The 17,061-nt window shown below is 42.9% G+C and overlaps 1 pseudogene; it reads left to right on the top strand.

The window, feature by feature from the left end:
• The first annotated feature begins 8,912 nt into the window (after window positions 1–8,912).
• LOC141984559 (toll-like receptor 2) lies at window positions 8,913–13,536 on the top strand (annotated as a pseudogene).
• Window positions 13,537–17,061: the final 3,525 nt, after the last annotated feature.

Below are 17,061 nucleotides of genomic sequence, written 5' to 3'. Positions count from 1 at the left end.
CCAGTCACAGCAGTCAGATCTTGGCGAAGCACAAGCAGGAGAGGAGGCCCCTGGTAAGTGGCTCTGATTTGGAGAATTGCTGAAGTGAGTTGTTGTGGGCAGGAGGGTTGCAGAAAGCAGGCTTGTCTCCCACCACATGCCCAGTCTGAGTGGTGGAACAGGCTGCTGATAGACTCCCTCACTTCATGGGACTCTCCCTCAGAGACCTCCAGGAAACTCTCGTGGAGATACTGGGCAATCCACTGCCACAGATTCCTCTGCAGAGCTGCTTTGTTTCTTGCCCATTAATGGTAACTATCTCATGCCACTTTGCCATCACGGAGGGTCGGGGGGACCATTGCTGCACACAGGCAAACTACATAGGGGCCAGGACAGAAGCCGCAGGCTTGGAGAAGACCCTCACTTGATTCCCTCCTCAACCTCAGCAGTGAGATATCTTCCACAATGATCACATCCTGTGGAAAGTGTGGGGACAGGAATGATTCTCAACCCCCACCCCTCCCTACAGTGCTGGCTCTCCCCAAGGGCCATGTGCCCAGTGTACAGCAGGGTCCAAGAAGAGTGGTTTACCCTGCCCCTGCAGCTACTCACCATTTTGGGAGTCTTGTAGCTCATGTGTGTTTGCCTGGGGTCAGTCAGTTAGTGACAGGTGTGTGAGTACTGGCTGTGTTTTAAAGCACTGAATCAGTTTTGTCTGAGTTACAAACAATACTGCTTCTGTAAAATGTTGCATTTAAACTTCACAGAGATGATCTTGGGAGCCCAGCCTTCCTCTTGCTGCCTGATCCTTATGGCCCTGCACCCCTCTAATAGCCCTGGTCTCTGGCTGTTCAAACTCAGCCTCCAGGTGCTAAGCCTCTGCAATCCAGCCCTCAGTGAAGCTTTCACCCTTCCCCACACAAATATTATGGAGGTAAAGCATGCGGCTATAAGCATAGGAATATTGTCATCAGCAAGGTCCAGCTTCCCATACAGACATCACCAGCGGGCTTTTAACCGGCCAAATGCACACTCAACAGTCATTCTGCATTTGCTCAGCCTGTTGTTGAACCACTACTTGCTGCTGTCAAGTTGCCCCGTGTATGGCTTCATAAGCCATGACATTAAGGGCTAGGCTGGATCTCCCAGGATCACAATGGGCATTTCAACTTCCCCTCTGGTGATCATCTGGTCCAGGAAGAAAGTCCCTGCTTACAACTTCTTGAACAGACCACAGTTCCGAAAGATGTGTGGTTCATGCACCTTTCCGGACCAGCCAGCATTAATGTCTGTGAAATGACCACAGTGATCCACAAGTGCCTGGAGAACCATTGAGAAATACACCTTGCAATTAATGTACTCCGTGGCTAGGTGGTCCGGTGCCAGAATTGGAATGTGCATGCCATCTATTGCCCCTCCGCAGTTAGGGAAGCCCATTTGTGCAGAGCCATCCACAGTGTCACGCACATTGCCCAGAGTCATGGTCTTTTGGAGCAGGATGCGACTAATGGCCCTGCACACTTCCATCAACACAAGTCCAATGGTCGACTTTCCCACTCCGAACTGGTTAGCAAATGATCAGTAGCAGTCTGGAGTAGCCAACTTCCACAGTGCAATCACCATGCGCTTCTCCAGCAACAGGGCAGCTCTCATTCTCGTGTCCTTGCACCACAGGGCTGGGGCAAGCTCATCACACAGTCCCATGAATGTGGATTTCCTCATGCGAAAGTTCTGCAACCACTGCTCATCATCCCAGATGTGCATGACGATGTGATCCCACCACTCAGTGCTTGTTTCCCAAGCCCAAAAGCGGCATTCCACTGCCGTCAGCACCTCCGTGAATGCCACAAGCAATCTCGTGTCGTAGCTACTATGTGTGGTGAGATCAATATCACACCCCTCTTGCCTTTGTAGTTTAAGGAATAACTCCACTGCCACTCGTGACATGTTGGTCAGAGCGAGCAGCATACTGGTCAGCAGTTTGGGATCCATTCCTGCTGCCTGAAAGAGGCAGGGCGCGCAGTACACAAACCATTGAAAGATGGCACCAAATGCTGATGGAAGTACAGGGATTGCTGGGATGCGAAGCAATGCATCACAGGGCATTGGGACAGGACCCAGGATGCCCTGTGACCCTTCTGCCCCCGCCTTCCCACAAGTCTTAGCAGCAGAAGAGAAAGAGATGCTCTGTGAGATAGCTGCCCAGAGTGCACCACTCTGAATATCACTGCAAGTGTCACAAGTGTGAACATGCAATTGCGCAGGCAGCTGTCAGTGTGAATACACAACAGCAGTTGCCCTTCTGCGCAATCTGAGCGGCGCTGTAACTGCCGGCACTGTAACTTTGCCAGTGTAAACATGCCCTAAGGCTCTGATCCTACCAAGATTTACACACATTTAACATTAAGCATGAGCAGTCCCAATGAGTTCCTGATTAAGCATATGCATAACTTTTGCAGTGTTGCCAACTCTCACAATTTTATTACAAGTCTCTTGGTATGTAGGGGGTTTCAAAGCTCAGCTCTGGGAGCCATTTCATTTCAGAAGATTCTCAGCTTCCATTAAAAAAAGTAAATTGCTAGCCCTCGCAGTTATGGAGAAAAGTCTGGAAACATGACCCGAAAGGCATACAATCCAGAAGGCAAATAAAAAAGTCCCCCAAATTTTAAAATCCTATGATTTTTAAACCAGTCTCCAGATTTTGGGGGCCTCACTCATGCTTTCTGAATGCTTGGGATTAACAATGCGGCATAAGTGTTTGAAAGTTCTGGGCCTAAAATAGTCACAATGCAGAAAGCGATAATAAACAGAGGGTGGGCCATTCATGGCTGAGGATAGGTCAGTGGTCTGTTCCAGCAGTTCCTATACCTAATGTGTATCTTCATTCTACATTATGGCACAGTAACAGCACAGCAGTCAGCTACCCTGAGACATTTTCTAAAACAGCATAGAATGAGGACATTAAGGGTACATCAAATAACTTCCCCTTCCATTCCCCTTCAAAGCTTTGTTTAATTATTAATACTCAAATCAATGTGCCATGATTGGCGAGTAAGAAGGGGAAAACACAACAGAGACTCTCTATAGGGAAGAGGGGGAAATACAGCAGCTCTCAGTTAGGAAATAGTCATGTTAGGGGTTGGTTACTTGGCCTTGCCAAAGGACCAGCCCCAGAAAGGCATGCTGGGGAAAAGTTACTATGCAAGGGCTACCCCTGCCCTCTTTGGTGGTGCCCCAACGTCAGAAGAGGCATAGAGGCTGCTGGGAAATCCCCCCCATAGGCGCTGACATCTAATGGTGCCGGTGGGTGCTCGACCCCCCCCCGCTCTGCCGCCGGCCCCACCCCGACTCCACCCCTGCCTCGCCCCTGCCCTCCCCATTCCAACCACTGCCCCAAAGTCCCCGCCCCAACTCCGCCCCCTCCCTGCCCCTATTCAGCTCCTTCCCCAAATCCCGGCTCTGGCCCCGCCTTTTCCCCACCTCCTCCCCTGAGTGCGCCACATTCCTGCTCCTCCCCCCTCCCTCCTGGAGCTTGCTACAGCTGTTTGGCAGTGGCAAACACTGGGAGGTAGGTGGAGGAGCTGGGACACGGCATGCTCAGGGAAGGAGGCGGAGGAGGAGGTGAGGTGGGGGGAGCGGGGTGGGGTGGGGAGCCTGGCTGCCGGTGAGTGCAGAGCACCCACCGATTTTTCCCTGTGGGTGCTCCAGCCCCAGAGCACCCACGGAGTTGGCACCTATGCATGACAGCCCCATGTCAGAAGGAGGGCCACTGACAAGAGTGCAGCTAGTCACTAGTGCACTAGCTGGCTAGTCTTCCTGTGGGCCCCAGCCAGCCTGGGCAAGCAGAGCAGAAATCAGGGCTTGTGCTAATTCCAGGTGGCCCCTCTCCCCCTCCTTTTTCTCCCAACCCCACTCCCATCTCAGCAAGGGCAGAGCTAGGCAGGCTCCAACTTCCCCTCACAGTCAGGGCATGACACACCCCAGACCTGAGCAGGGTTGTCCCTGTGGGTCGGTCAGAGATGGGTGGGCAGTGTAAGGGGCTGAGCTCTAAGAGAGACACTGAACTCACTAACCCAGGTAACATTTAGATCAGGGACAGCAATAGATTCATGACCCTTTCCTCTGGCTCCTCTACCCACAGGTGGAGTTTGGGGGCGGCATGAGTGTGCAATGTAAAGACAGGAGAGTGCTGCTCCCAGCTTGCACCTCTGAGGTAGGAAGTCAGAATTTTGTTTAAACAGAGAGATTAACAGGTGATTAAGATAAGAAAGGGCTGTTAGATTGTTTCCTAAAGTTAAATGATCTGTTCCAAGCTTGGTGAACTGCAAAAAGTAAGTAGCCTAAATGATAGAAAGTAATTGTAGATTTTTCTACAATTGTTTCAATTGTTGTATTCAAGGGGTGGCAACAAAGTTACTAATATCTTTCTTTGAGAAGATAACTGGCTTTTTTAGACAAAAGAAATGCAGTAGATCTAATCTACCAGGATATCTGTAAGGCATTTGATTGAGTTCCCCATGGCAAATTATGAGTTAAATTGGAGAAGATGGGGATTAATATGAGAACTGAAAGGTGGATAAGGAGCTGGTTAAAGGTGAGACTACATCAGGTGATACTGAAAGGTGAACTGACAGAATAGAGGGAGGTTACTAGTGGAGTTCCTCAGGGATCAGTCTTGGGACCACTGTTAATTAACATTTTTATTGCTGACCTTGGCACAAAAAGTGGGAGTGTGCTAATAAAATTTGCAGATGACACAAAGTTGGGAGTTATTACCAATATGGAAGGGAACTGGAATACTATACAAGAAGATCAGGAAGACCTTGTAAACTGGAGTTATAGAAATGGGATGAAATTTAATCATGCAAAGTGCAAGGTGATGCATTTAGGGACTAACAACAAGAATTTTTGCTATAAGCTGGGAATTTATCAGTTGGAAGTGACAGAAGAGGAGAAAGAGCTGGGTTGACAGCTCATAGTCATCCTGTGATTAATGTGATGCAGCTGTGAAAAAAGCTAATGCAGTCCTACCATGCATCAGGTGAGATATTTAAAGTAGAGACAGGGAAGTGTTAGTGCCATTATACAAGGCACTGGTGAGACCTCATTTGGAATACTGTGTGCAATTCTGGTCTCCCATGTTTAAGAAAGATTAATTCAAACTGGAATAGGTACAAAGAAAGGCTACTAGGATGATCTGAGGAACGGAAAACCTACCTTATGAGAAGAGACTCAAAGAGCTTGGCTTAATTAGCCTAACCAATAGAAGATTGAGGGGAGATATGATTGCTCTCTATGAATACATCAGAGGGATAAACACCAGGGAGAGAGAGGAGTTATTTAAGTTAAGCATCAATGTGGACCCCAGAACAAATGCATATAAATTGGCCATCAACAAGTTTAGGCTTGAAATCAGGTGAAGGTTTCTGATGATCAGAGGAGTGAAATTCTGGAGCAACCTCCCAAGGGGAGCAGTGGGGGCAAAAAACCTAAATGACTTCAAGAATAAGCTTGATAAGTTTATGGAGGGGATGGTATGCTAGGACTGCCTACAGTGGTGTGTGGCCCACTGGTGACTGCCTGTAGCAAAAATCCCCAATGGCTGGAGACAGGACACTAGATAGAGAGGGCTCTGAGTTACTACAGAGAATTCTTTCCCAGATATCTGCCCACGTGGTCACCATATCTGAGGTCAGGAAGGAATTTTCTCTCTGGTCAGATTGGCAGAGACAGTGCGGGCGGGGGGTTCGCCGCCTTCTGAAGCCGGGGCATGGGGTCACTTGCAGATTTAAACTAGTGTTGTCAGGGTTCCCTCCCCACTCTGAACTCTAGGGTACAGATGTGGGGACCCACATGAAAGACCCCCTAAGCTTATTTCTACCAACTTAGGTTAAAAACTTCCCCAAGGCACAAATCCTTCCTTGTCCTTGGATGGGTACTGCTGCCACCACCAAATGAGTTAGACAAAGATTCAGGAAAAGGATCACTTGGAGTTCCTGTTCCCTAAAATATCCCCCCAAGCCCCTTCACCCCCTTTCCTGGGGAGGCTTGAGAATAATATACCAACCAAATAGGTAAACCAGATTCTTAAAAAACAGAACTTTATTATAAAGGGAAAAAAGTAAAAGCAGCACCTCTGTAAAATCAGGATGGAAGGTAACTTTACAGGGTAATCAGATTCAAAACACAGAGGATTCCCCTCTAGGCAAAACTTTAAAATTACAAAAGACAACAACAACAACAACAAAAAACAGGGATAAACCTCCTTCTTAGCACAGGGAAAATTCACAAGCTAAAAACTAAAGATAATCTAACGCGCCTTGCCTTATTTACTTACTCTTTTTGTAATATTGAGACTCGTTTTAGGATGGTTTTAGGAGAAGGAGTTTTCTGACCTGTTGCTTCTCTGCTTCCTCAGGAAACACACAAAGAGCACAAACAAAGCCTTCCACCCCCGCCCTCCGATTTGAAAGTATCTTCTTTCTCTGTTGGTCCTTTTGGTCAAGTGCCAACCAGGTTATTTGAGCTTCTTAACCCCTTACAGGTAAGGGGGAATTCCAGGCTACCCTTAGCTGTATGGTTATGACAAGTGTAAATGGTGAATTCTCTGTAACTTGATTTTAAACCTTTAAACCATGATATGAAGACTTCAATAACCCAGCTAGAGGTTAGGGGCATAGGCGTTGACTCCATGGGTGTTCCAGCCCTGGAGCACCCATGGGGGAAAAATAGCAGCCAGATCCCCCTGACACCTCTAGTGCCTCCTGCCTGCCAGCGGCCCCACCGATCAGTTGTTCTACACTGTGCAGGAGACACTGAGGGAGGGGGAGGAGTGAGGGCAGGGTGCGCTCAGGGGAGGAACAGGGTGAGAAGAGGTGGGGTGGGGGGGAGCGGGGGTGGGAAGAGGCAGGCAGGGACTTGGGGGAAGGGGTGGAGTGGGGCAGGGTGGGCCCAGGAGGAGGCGGGGGGGGGGCTCGGGGAGGGGGTGGAGTGGGGGTGGGGGCTGGGGCACAGCCAGGGGGTTGAGCATCCCCTGGCACATTAGAAAGTCAGCATCACTGGTTATAGGTCTATTACAGGAGTGGGTGGGTGAGGTTCTGTGGCCTGAAATGTGCAGGAAGTCAGACTAGATGGTCATGATGGTCCCTTCTGACTTTAGTAAGAGTATCTGAGTAAGGCTATACATTACAATTTTCAGTCTAACCTATGTCCCACAAGTGACTTGCCACAAGATATCAGAACGTGTTCGTATTAGAGCTGAGTGGGTCTAATATTTATTTAAATTTCTTTCTTGGTATAGGAATTAGATACAATGCTCCTGTCAGATATTTCTAAGTTATTATCTGCAAAAACACTAGAGCTTTCAGTTGCCTAAGTAGCCCTTGGAATCATGGATAAACTTGCGACACCCCTTCCCCCAATCTGAAATGGCAACCCTGTGGGCAGGCACGGAATTGCCCCCCACTCCCATGTGTGGCCCTGTTGGCCTGACTGGAGCCACCCTCCCCACCCCAAATATAGAAGTCAAACTGCGCCTATGCCTCAGCCTGTCACCGAGGCAGGGATTACCCAGCGCAGGAGCTAGCTGCGGAGGGCTCTCACTGGTACAGGTCTGGTGCCTGTTAGAAGCGGTTGCAACAGTATATTGTAAACCGTCCCTTAGATTAAGAGACTAACAGAAGCAAATTACATAGTGAGGTCATAACCTTAGTCACCCCCACACAACCTGGGTGAACATGGTGCTTAGAAACTTCTTGTTTTCTAGTAACAAGCCCAGTGCTGAAAATGGCATTAGAGAAAAGCTAGGCCAAAAGGCTGAGTGGTAAACAAATGAAAACATTTAGTCCCAGAATAATAGTGGGGGCTATACTGATCCTGGGAAGCTATTCCATAGGGCAGAGTCAGCAGGGGAGAGAGGGCACTTACACCATCTGCAGTTTGACTGTATACTGGCATAGAAAGGAGGCTAGTGCTAGATACAGGGAAAGACACAAGGTTTGTGAGAGAGGCTAGAACAAATCAATGGAGGATTTTACATACATTTAAACTGAACCCTAAAATAAATGTGGGGCAGTGGAAGTATCTGCAGCTGACATGTGGTCCTTTGGTGATTATTTTAGTTAGTTGGTTTTGGTTTTATTTTATTGTAAATATCCTATGAGGTTACAGAGCAGAAACACTGGCAATACTCATCATATAAACTTCAGGCAGGTGTATTATTACAGAGAATAACCGCTACACTGTGTACGTAGGAGCGAAGAACCAGATCCTGCCATTCTTACTTACACTGAGTACTGCCCTACTTTTGGAAGAGTTCCACTGAATTAAATAGTACAGCTGTGGAGTAACAGTGCCAGAATATATCCTGAAAAATTTAGGGGTGAAATAATCAGGAAAATGACAAGAAGTTATAATTAACATGGTGCCATGTAAACATTTCCATCCTTCTTTTAAATGACTATAAAATATTGTAGCCCTGTGACCACCTGTCTCCACTCCATTCAACCCCAGCCTGAACAGAATGGACAATCAAGTTCTCAGTGTTCCAAAAGCACTGCCAAGTGTTTCATAGAATCAGAATATCAGGATTGGAAAGGTCCTCAGGAGGTCATCTAGTCCAACCCCTGCTCAAAGCAGGGCCAATCCCCAATTTTACTCCAGATCCCTAAATGGCCCCCTCAAGGATTGAACTCGCAACCCTGGGTTTAGCAGGCTAATGCTCAAACCACTGAGCTATCCCTCCCCCTTTTAAATATGCCCAGCTGGCTCCCTTTTAAAATAGTTAAAAGTAAACCAAGACTTGAATTGCTATAAGGGTCTATTTAATGTTGAAAGGATTATACTAATTGCTTTTACCTTTCTTTTCTCCAGGATCGGGTTCCTTACCAGAGTCTTTCATTTCTACTTAATTTCTTTCTTATTCAATGAGGAGGATGGATTATAATACCTCTAGCTCCAAATTTTCAAACTACTCCTATTTAAACCTTTCATCTATATCTGAGGTACAGGCTCCAAAAACTGCAAGAGCCCTTGACTTCTCACATAACATTACTGAAAAAATAATCAGAAAAGACTTTGAAGGGTTTGGTGCTCTGGAAGTTTTAAACATTTCCTACAATCAGATTCAGGAAATTAAATCTGGTGCCTTTGAGAATCTATTCAACCATATTTCTGTAAATCTTTCATTTAACAACCAGTTGCATGAAATTCCTTATCTTGCACCTCATCTAAAATTCTTACAAATACATGAAACCTCAGATTTTCCACAACATTTATAAATATTTTGAAAGATCATCAGAGACTGCTTTGAAGTCTTCTGTGTCAGCAGAAAGGTTGCAATATTCCAAAGGTTCATCTGGCTTGTTAAATGTTCGTTCCAAGTTCAGGTGAAGCGTACAGGACTTTCAAAGACTAGATAAGAACATAACTGTGTTTCCACCTTCTATGATAAGGCATGCTTTCTGTCGAATGCCAAAATATGGAGTGTTTGATCTTTCAAACAGTAAACTGTCTAAGGAAGATCTGACAAGAAAAAACGTATGCCATGTCAGTCTTTGCAAAGATCAGCTGGACAGTATTTTAGAGCTGAACATTAGTTACAACAATCTGGAAATTGATCTCTTGTCACTTTTTATCCTTTTTCTTCCAATGGAAAATGTACAGTCTATTGATGCTAGTTACAACAAAATAACAATTAGCAATGTAGATATTGGAAACATTTGTCATTTCACATCCAGCAAGCTTTTGTTTTTAAATATCAGTTACAATCCCATAAACAATTTAGATACTATATGTCTCCCTTCAACAATTAAGATAATTGATTAGTCTTTCACAAGCATAAATCAAATAGCAAAAGTTTTGGTGCAAAATTGTTTGATTAAGAAAAGATATATATTCAGGGAAATCAGTTCATCTATACTTGTGATCCAGACAGCTCTGGAACAGTTGTAGACAAAACTGAACCTGGAAGTATACATATTGTTGCAATTTCATATATTAGAAGACAAGAAGGTACACCTATAGAAAGCCTGCCAGAGAAAGTAAATCATTTAGAAATGTCAAACTGTTCTATTGTAGAACTCCAGTAATTTGTCAGTAATGTGCAAGAATTGCTATTTTTAGACCTTAGCAATAACCCCATTTCCAAATTTCCTGACTTATCAACCGCTCTGCAGCATCTGGATTTAAGCAACAGTGACATTAACATAATAAAAAGAAAAGGAGTACTTGTGGCACCTTTTGCGAATACAGACTAACACGGCTGCTACTCTGAAACTTAACCTTTCTGGAAATCTAATAAACCAAATAGATCCTACCAGTCCAATTATTTTGCTCACTAGTCTAGACATCAGTCAAAATTTAGTATCAGAGATTTCAGATCATTTTGGAAGATTTCTTCCAATATGGAAATATTTTAATTTATCTGGGAATAAGATCTCATTTCTACAAAGTGGGTTGTTTCTAGAATCTTTGATTAAGTTAGATATTAGCAACAATGCCATTAGTACAATAGTGGAAGACATTCTGGGGAGTCTGACAAAATTAAATGTTTTAACTGTTCAAGGGAAACATTTTTTCTGTAACTGTAACTTGCACTGGTTTGTGAATACATATATCCATAGACAAAATCTGCAAATAAATGGACGAGAAAATCTAAGATGCAGCTTTCCACCAGATAAAAGGAGTGCATCGTTCCATTGGTGTTCAAATGACTATTACAGCTTGTACAGACATATAATCTATGTCAGTAATAACAGGCTTATCTGGCATTTTGATGGACCCTGGAATGTAAAAGTGGGCTGGAACTGGTGCATGGCAAAAAGGAAACAATGCAAAAATAGGCCAGAAAATAAGTTGTATGATGCCTTCATTTCATACAGTGAAAATTATACAAGTTGGACTAAAGAGAATTTGTTGGAAAAACTAGAAATGAATGGGTTTAAAATATGTTACCACGAGAGAGAGAGAGAGAGAGAGAGTTCAAACTGGGGCATCTGGTACTTGGTAATATTTTCTATTGCATAGAGAACAGCCATCAGGTCCTGTTTGTTTTCTCCCCCAGCTTTGAAATGGCTGCTGGTGTCAATATGAACTGTATTTTGCTGAACATCAGGTCCTGAATGAAAATGAAGATTCTCTCATTACGGTTGTGTTGGAAGACCTCATATCCAACAGTGTACCACAGAAATTCAGCAAACTCAGAAAACTGTTGAAAAGGAAAACCCATTTAAAATGGAGCCCAGAGGAACACAAACAGAAAATATTCTGGCACCAGCTCACAGGTGCCTTAAAAACATTCAACGACCCACTTGCTTTGAAAGCAGATAATGGACTGACAAAATATATGTACGAGATGGAATGTGACTATTAGAATACGTTAAGCTTCTGATGTAACAATTGCAGTCAATAAGGCATATTTGCATATTTAATTTCAGGAAAGCTTTCCATTTACAAAATAGGAATTAAATCTATAAACTGATCAGTCCAATGAGAGATTATTAACCAGTTTGTGCCATGTACATTCATTTCATCTTGAAAAGAAGCTATCATGTGGAATACCAAGGCTTTGATATTATCAGACAAAGTCATGATTTCTTAGGGTTTGATAGTCTACAATTTTAAACCTCGTCAGTGGTTCAGGAAAGATAGTGGATTTCAGCAAAGAAAAACTTGAGTCATATCATATGCTGTAAATATCTTTTCAAAATCTCCAGCGAACTAGCCAAAAACAATATGGTTAAAAGGCACAGATGTGGTTAACATTATGGAGATCTAATATTGCTCATGATGAGAAAAGACAGTACAGAAAACAAAGGTCATAACACAACATTCTTGTGATCCAGACTGAACAAAGTTTTGCAGTTCAGAAACCAACACATTTGCAATCACTCCCAAACCTGGTAGTGCCCACTCTGAAAACTGCTTCTAGAGACGAAAAAAAAAATTCACAATAAATAATATGTAGTAATTGAATAGCACTTCACATCTGTGGTTTGCAAAATCCTTTACAGAAGCGAGGACTTTATAGAGTAAAAGACTCTGTTAATACAAACCATTGGGGAAAGAAATTCCTGGTCCATGTTGTGTTGTGAGCCCTTATTCAATGGCTAAAGTATTGGAATAGATCAGAGCTTAGATATTACAGTGATGGGTACTATAGAATATCCATTGACAACTAGATGTATGTATGTACAGATACCCCTACCCAGACACTTAAGAAAGTACGAAGAAGAAAAAGTCTCTAACCCATGACCATGCAGGTAAGAGAAGGCCAAGAGAGAGAAATGCTCCCCAGCTAATGGAGAAATATTGGTGATGGACAGGGTGACTCAGATTACTTCATCTTAGGGCAGAGACATGGAGAAATTCCAGCTGACATCAGGGACCAGCACCACATTGTAGCTAGGAACAGAAAACTCACTGATTTTACATGCTTTTTGTTTTTCAACTTCATCCTTGCCAGATCATGAGTGATCAGGAAAGGAATAAGAAATGCTACTCCTAGGCCTGGTCTACCCTACATGGATAAACCACCTTGCACTGACCTAGTTGTGCATGTGTCTGTGCTTAAATTTGTCTCCCACTGAAGTAAGCTCTCCATTATGCTGACATAGTAACACTACCTCCCCGAGTGGTGTCGAGCTATGGCTGATATACTGAGGCTCATGCAGTGCAAATGTAGACAATCCATTACCTATGGAGACCGGAAGCCCCCCACACCCTTTCAAAACCTCTTGAATTTTTGAAATGCCTTTTCCTGATTGCCCTTCTTGGTGAGCCCATCTAGCAGCTCTCCACTGTTGTGTGCAACTGTCCAGCTGACCATGCTGGCTACATGCTCCAGACTCGCTCTGGTCTGGAGCAGACAGGAGATATTGGACTGTGGGGAGAAGAGGCTGTGCAAGCACAGCTACAATCCAGCCACAGAAACATAGACATCTGTGAAGGTGGCTGGTGTACAGCTTCACGAGCTAGGGGAGTAAGGGGTAAGTTGGTATAGGATGTGATATGTAGAATGTATAGTTTAGGTGTTGGGACATGTGAAAAGATGCCTGCTTGCCCGACAGGGAAGGAGAACAGCCAGGGGAACATCTGGGTCACCAACCTAATCAGGTAAATAACTTGGTCAGCAGTCCAATCAGGTAAACAACTGAGTTAGCAAACTAATCTTTTGTGTTAGGCAGGAAGGTGTTTATATATAACGAATAACTTTGTAACAATGTATTTAAGGGGAGCACCTGAATGTGGGTGCATGCTTGCATTTAACCCTATGCTGTGCCCTGTTTTGGTGGACTGATTGCTAACTGAAGCAGCAAATAAATGACATACTTCACCTCAAGTCTGTCTGTGAACCTGTGTGTTCTCCCTTTGTGCTGCTTTCTAGTGCAAGTGGGACAAAAATGTGTTCTGTGCTGCTACAACAAATGTGATTGAGGCCTGGTAGAATCAAGTTTCAATTACGCTTTCTGCAATGTGGAAAAATGTTCTTGTCTCATCTACATTAAAAATAACACTGTTTTCAACACCAAGTCAGTAACCCACTGCTGGCAACTGTTCTCAGCTTTGATCAATGTTCTAGTGTAGATGGGACTTGTACGCCATTTGTTTATCGCATTCATAAAGCTTGACAGTCCAAGGTTTCTATCATGAATGACAGACCTCAAGTAGTCCATAAACAAATGTTGAAGCTGTCCACAGAAAAGACACCTCTGGTCTACCTAAGTAATTTACACGTGTTTCGTTATAAGACAGCCTCGGTGTTAGTAAAAGCCAGAAAGCCTATTGGGAGGCTACTCCACCAGTGGGTATGATTCTCCAGTCACTACCAACAGTATAAAATAAGGAGTAATTCTGAGTTATCCAAGAGCAGAAATAGTAACCTTATGAATTAATGAGCAAGTGAATACAACCAGCCAAATTTAGCCTGGTGTGAGTTATGAGCAGGTACATTGACTCAATGGCAATTGCTCCTTCTTACCCCTGAGCTGAATTTGAACCATTAGGTTTAGAGTTCTGGGATTTTAAAAGGAAACGATGGTATTTACGTAAGTAATTTTCAAAATTATGAGCTATATATTCCCAGCTTTGGAAACTGTCCATTTTCTAACATTTATAATAGCTATTTGCTAAACTCTCAGCTGAGGATTTCAACCAAAATGTTCTTTGGGCTAGAACATGGAGTGACTTATTTTCAATTGTATTTGCTAGCAAAGTTATAATTAAATAAATTCTGCGTTAATTAAAATCTGTTTGATTAATCAGAAATATTCTGTGGTTACATAGATTTGACTGTGCCCAGGCTTCCAAGAATAGCTTCTCTTCTTCTCCCCATCCAGATTTCCTACCTTAGCCTTATCTGTTTACACAAACCCAGTCTATCCCATTACAACACTACATTCTCGCTCTGTCCAGGAAAGCAAGTTGGATATGAAACGGCAGCCAGATTAAATAACTGAATCCCACCAGGACTGTTAGTATAGCTCCCTCTCTGCTGCAGCTTACACTTCACTGCACCTGAAGTGCTGGGCTGTGCCAGTCTTCAATGGCTTCAGATTTAAATCTTAGGTTTGATTCTTAGGTCAAAGTCTCCAAGCTAGATAGATGTGCATCTATTTAAACACTCAGTACTGATTATGGCTTTCACTGAACCTATGGATTTTCTCATAGTTTCTCTTGCTCTGTTTTTGTAAAGATTCCATCTCAACATGCATGCAAACATCACTGTCATCAGTGGATAGAAAACCCAGAACCTTCAGACCTGTGATCTTCAGTTTGGAAATTGCTATTCTAGTTCTATTGTAAAGAGGCCACAAAGAGCACTGAAGTGTCAAGCCTTCTCTAATAACTTCTTGACGTCATGTAAGTACAGTATTTCCAATAATTACATGACTCGTAAGCTTTTATAGTGCGGAAATGAAACATATATACAGAAAGAGACTATGGCATCAATCATTCTAATGGGTGAAGAAATTAATCGTCACCACTGGAAGTCAAGAACTGCAAAAACTGCTGCAATATCATAAACATTTTTAAAATTATAACCTATAATAATGCTCATGTAAATAAGTATAGGTTATCTGGCAGTCACCACCGATTTTGTCCATTTCTCCCACAAGCTCCTTTGTGCTCTCTTCCATGCTATCTCATGCATAAAACACCCTGCTCAAACTATTATTATAAGTGATTTGTTTATGGCACTAGGTTCTTTTCAGACCATCACGTAGGGATGGGCCCTGCCCCTAAGAGCTCACAGTCTAAGGGACAATGGGGTTAGAGGAAGAGGAGCAATCACCAGCTATTTTTCTTTACCAATAGCTGAGCAGCTATTAGCAGACAGGAAATTAATTCTAAAATTTCGTCTTCTGTGACCATTTCTACTCGGGAGCCCTAAAAGGATGACCAAACAATCATCTGGTAATAAATAGCCAACAATTTGTGATATTTGGTTACCAATTGCATCCCAATACTCTCTAATGACTGGACACATCCACTATACATGCATAAAATCTCCTCTTTCACCACAATTTCTCCAACATTTAGTCCCATTCAATCTATCTATATTTTTTAATCTGACTGGCATGAGGTACTATTGATGTAGTATCTTAAAGACATTTTCTTTTATTGTGCTACAGACTGAGGTTGCTGGTCCTCTTTTCCACATGAAAGCCCATTGCTCTGGCGTAATCTGTCGAGCCACATCCTTTTCCCAGCGTTTCATATGTGGACATTTTTTTGTTTGTTAGGAGAGTTGTGTGCAAAGATTGATATCAATTAGTTATAATTTTTGTCTCCTAACTGACAATACATATAGCTTCTATTAAAGTTAGCTTTTAATATAAAACAGGTTTTCTAGAAAGTTGAGAAACATAATGTCTGACCTGAAAGTACTGGTACCAGGAAAGAGTGTGTCAGTTAAACTTAGTTTTGCTCTCTAAATAAGTTAGACAATTTCTTTACTGAATTGCTCGCCAACTGGGTGTATTCCATGACTCTCCCAACCTTTGAAGCTTTCTAGTTCGCGATTTGGGTTAAGATCTGGATTATTTGCAATGGGTATCATTGGGGGCGGGGGGGAATGTAACTTATTTCTATCCCAAACCTACAGAGTAGCATTTGCTAAAGGAGGTGTATACATTTCTGGAGGGCATGCTTTTTTGTTGTTGTTGTTGTTACTCCACGGTCGCCTAGCAGTGTTTACACTGCTTCAATTTTCTTGTTCAATAAAGGCCCAGTGGTTTTCTGGGTTAGAGCATCACCAATTCACTACTACTTTGAGCTGGCTGGCTTAATAGTACCCTAGAATACTTGGAACACTTAGTTCACCCTGTTTAATAGCTCTATACAAAGTATCTGCACTCACTCTTATTATTTTTGTATGCCACATATGTATTCAAACAACATGCTCTGTATTCCCACTAGTGTTTTATCTGGGATACTCACAGAAAGATTTTGAAACAAGATGTTCACTTTGAGAAAGATGTTCACCTTGGCACGATGTTCACTTTGACTGTAACTAGTCTTCCCAACCAAGAAATTATATACTTCCCCAGCACTCCAGATCTTTTTTCGTTTGCTGAAGTGTGGTTTGATATTTAAATCACAGATATTTAAATTGTACATTGTTTGTAATTTGAATCCCCAGGTATCTTATAGAATTTGTTCCCTGTTTGTACCCAAATATTTTCTGGAGGAGTGACTTTTCAGCATCTTGCAAATTTATAGCTAGTATTTCAGATTTGGCATAATTTACTTTAAATCCAGAAACTTTCCAGGGTTTTAAAAATATCCTTAAAACAAGTTTTTTGCTTTGAGTTGGAAACATACTCAATACCCATTTCAGGTTTCAGAGTAGCAGCCGTATTAGTCTGTATCTACAAAAAGAACAGGAGTACTTGTGGCACCTTAGAGACTAACAAATTTATTAGAGCATAAGCTTCAATACCCATTGTTACTACTAACCCTGCAATTGTACCTTTCAACAATATAAATCATCCTTGTTTATTCTTAAATTGATTTTTAGCTGAAAAGATATGTATTTAGCAAATATGCCCACTCATCTTCTCTTTTGCTGAACCAAAAAAT

The sequence above is a fragment of the Natator depressus genome, chromosome 3, assembly GCF_965152275.1.
Source record: "Natator depressus isolate rNatDep1 chromosome 3, rNatDep2.hap1, whole genome shotgun sequence".
NCBI lineage: Eukaryota > Metazoa > Chordata > Testudines > Cheloniidae > Natator > Natator depressus.
This window is presented reverse-complemented; position numbering and strand designations above follow the sequence as displayed.